The following is a 6,838-nucleotide window of genomic DNA, read 5'->3' as shown; positions in this document are numbered from 1 at the left end:
AAAGTGGTTGCACCAACTTGCATTTCCACCAACAGTGGAAGAGGGTTCCCCTTTCTCCACATTCTCTCCAACACATGATGTTTCCTCTCTTCCTAATTTTGGCCATTATAACTGGTATAAGGTGGTATCTCAATATAGTTTTAATTTGAATCTCCCTGATGGTTAGTGATGATGAACAATTTTCATGTGTCTGACAGTCATTTGTATGTCTTGATTGGAGAAGTGTCTGTTCGTATCTTCTGCCCATTTTTTGATGTGATTATCTGTTTTGTGTGTGTTCAGTTTGAGAAGTTCTTTATAGATCCTGGATATCAACCATTTGTCTGTACTGTCATTTACAAATATCTTCTTGATTCCATGGGTTGCCTCATTGTCTTGTTGACTGTTTCCTTTGCTGTGCAGAAGCTTTTTATCTTGATGAAGTTCCAAAAGTTTATTTTTGCTTTTGTTTCCTTTTCCTTTGGAGAAATATCTTGAAAGAAGTTGCTGTGGCTGCTACCAAAGAGGTTACTCCTTATGTTCTCCTCTAGGATTCTGATGGATTCCTGTCTCATGTTGAGGTCTTTATTCAAGTTTGATTTTATCTTTGTGTACAGTGTAAGATAATGGTCGACTTTCATTCTTCTACACATAAATGTCCAATTTTCCCAGCACCATTTATTGAAGAGACTGTCTTTTTTCCACTCTATATTTTTTTCTGCTTTGTCGAAGATTATTTGACCAAAGAGTTGAGGGTCCATACCTGGGCTCTCTACTCTGTTCCACTGGTCTATGTGTCCGTTTTTATGACAGTGTCATGCAGTCTTGGTGATCACAGCTTTGTAGTAAAGTTTGAAATCAGGTAATGTGATGCCACCATTTTTATTTTTCTTTTTAAACATTTCCTTAGGAATTTGGAGTCTCTTATGTTTCCATACAAATTTTATGATTATTTGCTCTAGCTCTTTGAGAAATACCAGTGGAAATTTGATTGGTATGGCATTAAAAGTATATATTTCTCTAGGCAGTATAGACATTTTAACAATGTTTATTCTTCTGATTGAGAGCATGGAATGGTCTTGCATCTTTTTGCGTCCTCTTTAATTTCTTTCACGAGTGTTCTGTAGTTCTTTGAGGACAGATCCCTTACCTCTTGGTTAGTTTTATTCCAAGGTATCTTATGGTTCTTGGTGCTATAGTAAATGGAATTGGACTCTAATTTCCCTTTCTGTGTTTTCATTGTTAGTGTATAAGAAATCCACTGATTTCTGTACATTGACTTTGTATCCTGTTACGTTGCTGAATTGCTGTATGAATTCTAGTAGTTTGGTGTTGGAGTCTCTTGGGTTTTCCATATAAAGAATCATGTCATCTGCGAATAGGGAAAGTATGACTTCTTCATTGCCAATTTCGATGTCTTTTCTTTCTTTTTGTTATCTGATTGCTGTTGCTAGGATTTCTAATACTATGTTGAACAAGAGTGGTGAGAGTGGGCATCCTTGTCATGTTCCTGATCTCAATGGGAAGGCTGTGAGATTTTTCCCATTGAGGATGATGTTGCTGTGGGTCTTAGATAGATTTTATGATGTTCAGGAATGTTCCCTCTATCCCTATACTTTGAATCTCTTTGATTAGGAACGGACAGTGTATTTTGTCAAATGCTTTTTGTTCATCAATGGAGAGGAGGAGGTTGTTCTTCTCTCTTCTCCTATTGATTTGTTCTACCACATTTATTGATTTGCAAATGTTGAACTATCCTTGTAGCCCAGGGATGAATCCAACCTGGTCGTGGTGGATAATCTTTGTAATGTGCTGTTGGATCCTGTTTGCTAGGATCTTGTTGAGAATCTTAGCATCCATATTCATCAGTGATATTTGTCTGAAATTCTCCTTTTTGGTGGGGTTGTTGCCTGGTTTGGAGATCAGGGTAATGCTGGCTTCATAGAAAGAGTCTGGAAGTTTTCCTTCTGCTTCAATTTTTTTGAAACAGCTTCAGGAGAATAGGTGTTATTTATTCTTTGAAAGTTTGGTAGAATTCCCCAGGGAGTCCGTTAGGTTCTGGGCTCTTGTTTTTTGGGACGTTTTTGATCACTGCTTCAACCTAATTACCAGTTATCAGTCTATTCAGGTTGTCAATTTCTTCCTGGTTCAATTTTGGAAGTTTATATTTTTCCAGGAATACATCCATTTCATCTAGGTTGCTTAGCTTATTGGCACATAACTGTTGATAATAACTTCTGATGATTGTTTCTACTACCTTGGTGTTAGTTGTGATCCCTTCCTTTTCATTCATTATTTTATTAATTTGAGCTTTTCTCCATTCTTTTGGATTAGTGTAGCCAATGGTTTATAGATCTTATTGATTCTTTAAAAAAAAACAGCTTTAAGTTTCATTGATATGTTTTAGTTTATCGCTAGTTTCTACCTCATTGATCTCTGCTCTAATCTTGATTATTTCCCTACTACTGTATGGAGTTGGTTTAAATTGTCTTTGATTCTCCAGTTCTTTAAGGTGTAGAGACAGCTGGTTTATTCTGGATTTTCAATTTTTTTGAGGGATGCTTGGATGGCTATGTATTTGCCCCATAGTGCTGTCTTTGCTGTATCCCATAAGATTTGGTCTGAAGTGTCTTCATTCTCATTGGTTTCCATGAATTTTTTCAGTTCTTCTTTGATCTCCTGGTTGATCCAAGCATTTTTAAGCAAGGTAATCTTTAGCTTCCAGGTGTTTGAGTTCCGTCTGAACTTTTCCTTGTGATTGAGCTCCAGTTTCAAAGCATTGTGATCTGAGAATATGCAGGGAATCATCTCAGTCTTTTGGTATTGGTTGAGTCCTGATTTATGACCAAGTATGTGATCTACTCTGGAGAAGGTTCCATAAGCACTTAATAAGAATGATTATTCTACTGTCATAGGGTGGAATATCTTGTATATATCTATGGGCCCATCTGGTCCAATTTGTAATTCAATGCTCTTGTTTCTTTATTGATTTTCTGCTTCAATCATCTATTACTGAGAGAGGCATGTTTAGATCTCCTACTATTAATGTATTCATATCAATATGATTCTTTATGTTGATTAATTGTTTTCTTATGTAATTGCCTGCACCCCTATTGGGGACATAGATATTTACAATTGTTAGATCATCATGGTGGATAGATCATTTAAGAGTTACATAGTGTCTTTGATAGTAAAATACTAAAAGGGTGGCAACAACCCCAGGAAAATATGCCTTAACCAAATCAGAAGAGATCCCAAATAGTGAGGGGGGAGATGGGATTGGGAGGGAGACAAACCATAAGTAAATCTTAATCTCACAAAACAAACTGACAGTTGCTGGGGGGAGGAGGGTTGGGAAAAGGGGGGTGGGGTTATGGACATTGGGGAGGGTATGTGCTTTGGTGAGTGCTGTGAAGTGTGTAAACCTGGCGATTCACAAACCTGTACCCCTGGGGATAAAAATATATGTTTATAAAAAATTTAAGGGACGCCTGGGTGGCTCAGTTGGTTAAGCAGCTGCCTTCAGCTCAGGTCATGATCCCAGCGTCGTGGGATCGAGTCCCACATCGGGCTCCTTGCTCCGCAGGGAGCCTGCTTCTCCCTCTGACTCTGCCTTCCACTCTGTCTGCCTATGCTCGCTCTCGCTCGCTCGCTCTCTGACAAATAAATAAATAAAATCTTAAAAAAAAATTTAAAAAAATTAAAAAAAAAAGGATTACATAGTGTCCTTCTGTATCTCTGACTACAGTCTTTAGTTTAAAATCTAATTTATCTGATATGAGAATTGTTACCCTGGCCTTCTTTTGAGGCCCACTGGCATGAAAGATACTTCTCCATCCCTTCCCTTTCAGTCTTGGTGTATCTTTCTGTTCAAATTGTGTCTCTTGTAGACAACATATGGATGGTTTCTATAGTTTTATCCAATCTGCAACCCTGTGTCATTTTATGGGCACATTTAGGCCATTCACATTGAGAGTGATTATTGATAGATACGTTTTTATTGACATCTTGTTACCTTTGAAGTCTTTATTTCTGTAGATTGTCTCTATAATTCTCTTCAATGATATTCTTAGAATTATCCCTCTTTTGTAAAGCTGCCTTAATATTTCCTGCTGTGTCAGCTTTAGGGTCGCATACTCTTTTAAGCCTTGCTGGTCTTGGAAACTATTTATCTCTCCATCCTTTCTGAATGTCACTCTCGGTGGATAAAGTATTCTTGGCTGCATGTTCTTCTCATTTAGTGCACTGAATATATCTTGCCAGTGCTTTTTGACTTGCCAGATATCTGTGGCAGGTATGACGTTATTCTGATGAGCTTTCCTCTCTATATAAGGTGCTTCTTTGTTCTGGCTGCTTTCAAGAGGGTCTGCTTAAAATTATAATTCTTCATTATTACTATTAGGTGTCTCTAGGAATTTCTAGAATCTATAATCCTGGGGGGAAACTGTTATTCCTCTAGTACATGAGCGCTGGTTTCATTTGTGAGATTGGGAAAATTTTCATGGAAAATTTGTTCAAGTATATCTTCTAGGCTTCTTTCTTTCTCCTCTTCCTTAGGGATTCCAATAATTGTGATTTTTTAATGTTTCAAGGCATCCTTTATTTCCCTTATTCTGTTTCTGTGGCTTCTAAGCTTTTTGTTCGATGCTTCCTCCTGATCCTTTCTCTCTATCTGTTTGTCCTCCAGATCACTAATTCTATCTTCTGTATCAGTTACCTTATATTTTAGAGAATTTAGATTAGGTTGGAACTCATTGAGAGCATTTTGAACATCATCGCTGGTGGCTTTCAGTTATGCCCTAATGAATTCCTTTTGGTTATCCATGGCTTTCTCAAACCTAGCTATTGCCTGGATAATTGTTAGCCTAAATTCCCTTTCCAACAAATTGTGTATGTTTAATGGCATTAGCTCTGTTGCAGATGGCCCATCCTCTGTATTTTTCTTCTGTTGGGCATTTCTCCTCCTAGTCATTCTTGTGAGAGATGGCTGAACTGATGTAGCTGAATATATTGACCATGGTTCAGTCAAGATGCACCCTGAAATGCTCTGAGAAATCAGGATTTCCCACCCATACAAAATAAAAGTGAAAGAGACAAAAAAGAAAAGAGAGAGAGAGGAATAGAAAAGAAAGAAGAAAGAGAAATCTCATCCCAAATGGGCCCCAAGGTAAGATTTATGACGTATACAAAAACAGACAGACAAAAAGACTGATAAAATTATATGACAAGAGAGAAAAGAAAAAAATATATATATACGTAAAAGCAAACAAAAAAAATAATATCTCTTCAAAAATAACCCCAAGTATAAGATTTATTTACTACAGGACAAACACAAATACACAGAAATAGTGGCAGAAGGAAAAATGGGAGAGTGGTTATAAAACCTCAATGTGGGGCGAGGAAGATTGTTTTGATTATTCTTGAATGTATCTTAATATCTTTGTTAAAGGATTCAACTTTCTTAAGATAAAGGGGGATTAAAAATTGGTTTACCTATAGGGGTAGTATAGGTAATATAGGGAATACTAGTATAGGTAATATAGGGAATACTATACTACCTATACTATAGGTAGTATAGTATTCCCTATAGGGAAAGGGGATTAACTTGAAGTTTAACTCTATATGAATGTTAATAAATAAATAAATCAATAGTAAACTACACTAACCTAAAATTAATAAAAAAATAAAAAAGAAAAGCAAAAGAAAAACATGGGTATATGTATCAAAAAGTTCAGGTTAAAAGTTTATTTTGAAATTTGATATACTGGTCATCTCACTGTGATGTTAAAGAGGTTAAAATTATCTATATAAACAATGAATCAGAATAGTGGCAAAAAATTAAAAATAAAAGTTGTATCTATGAAGTAGTGGTGCTTGTTCTCTTGTATTCTTATTTTTTTCTGCTGGCCCAGGCTGGAAGTGCCTGGTCTTTTTTGGTCTGAGAGCTCCTGGCTGGTGCCTGGGCCTACCTTTCTTAGGGGAGGGCATGGGGCGGGGCTCAGACTCTGATAACAGGGCACAACACTCCCGTGGGGACTGTAAAATGTCTGTGCTTCTGCTGGCTTGTGAGGCTCCCAGCTTCTCACAGGAGCTGGACCCCATGTACTCTCAGGCACACTGGTGGCTCACAGACCAAGACCTGGTTTCTCTGCCACACTGTCTCTAGCTCAGTGCCAGGGGTGGCTGTCCTGGTCCAGGGTCTTCAGTCCCTTTGCCTAACCTCCACGATTCCCACAATTTCCCTCTGCAATCCTTTGCTCTTTTTGAGTTCTTTCAACCAGACTTCAATTTAATGCTGGTCCCCAGTGCAGGGCACTCTCGTATTGGGGTATTACTTTCCAATGGGTCACCTCTGGTGGCTCCATCCCCCTTTTGTTTATCTTCTGATATCAGTCTGATGTCCCCACTCTGTTTTACCTACCCACTGGTGTCTTCTGTCCCTGTAGAAATCCAGACATGTATAATTCTGATCTCACGTTGATTTCATGGGTGATCGGATTTCTTTGGTAGGTAATCAGCTCACTTTAGGGTACAGGTTGAAACGGCGACTCGTCCTACTTCCCTGCCATATTTTCTCCTCCCTAAAGCTTTTTAAAATGGGGGAACTGATTTATGAAGAAAGAAATTTTTATATGGGAGGTAAGTACTGTAATAAAAGTAGGTAGATATTACTACAGCGACAAATAGACAAGGATCTGTTTGACTATATGAAAGATTGGTCGGAGGCCAAAATAATGGTTTCATGGGACTAGTAACATCTGAGTTGCGACTGAAAACACAAGTAGGAATAAATGAAAATAAGGAATGGCGGAAATTGTAGCATAAATAGCTGTATATGATGTCAAGGCAAATGGACAGA

The sequence above is a fragment of the Mustela nigripes genome, chromosome 12, assembly GCF_022355385.1.
Source record: "Mustela nigripes isolate SB6536 chromosome 12, MUSNIG.SB6536, whole genome shotgun sequence".
Lineage (NCBI taxonomy): Eukaryota > Metazoa > Chordata > Mammalia > Carnivora > Mustelidae > Mustela > Mustela nigripes.
Note: the sequence above shows the minus strand (reverse complement) of the source record.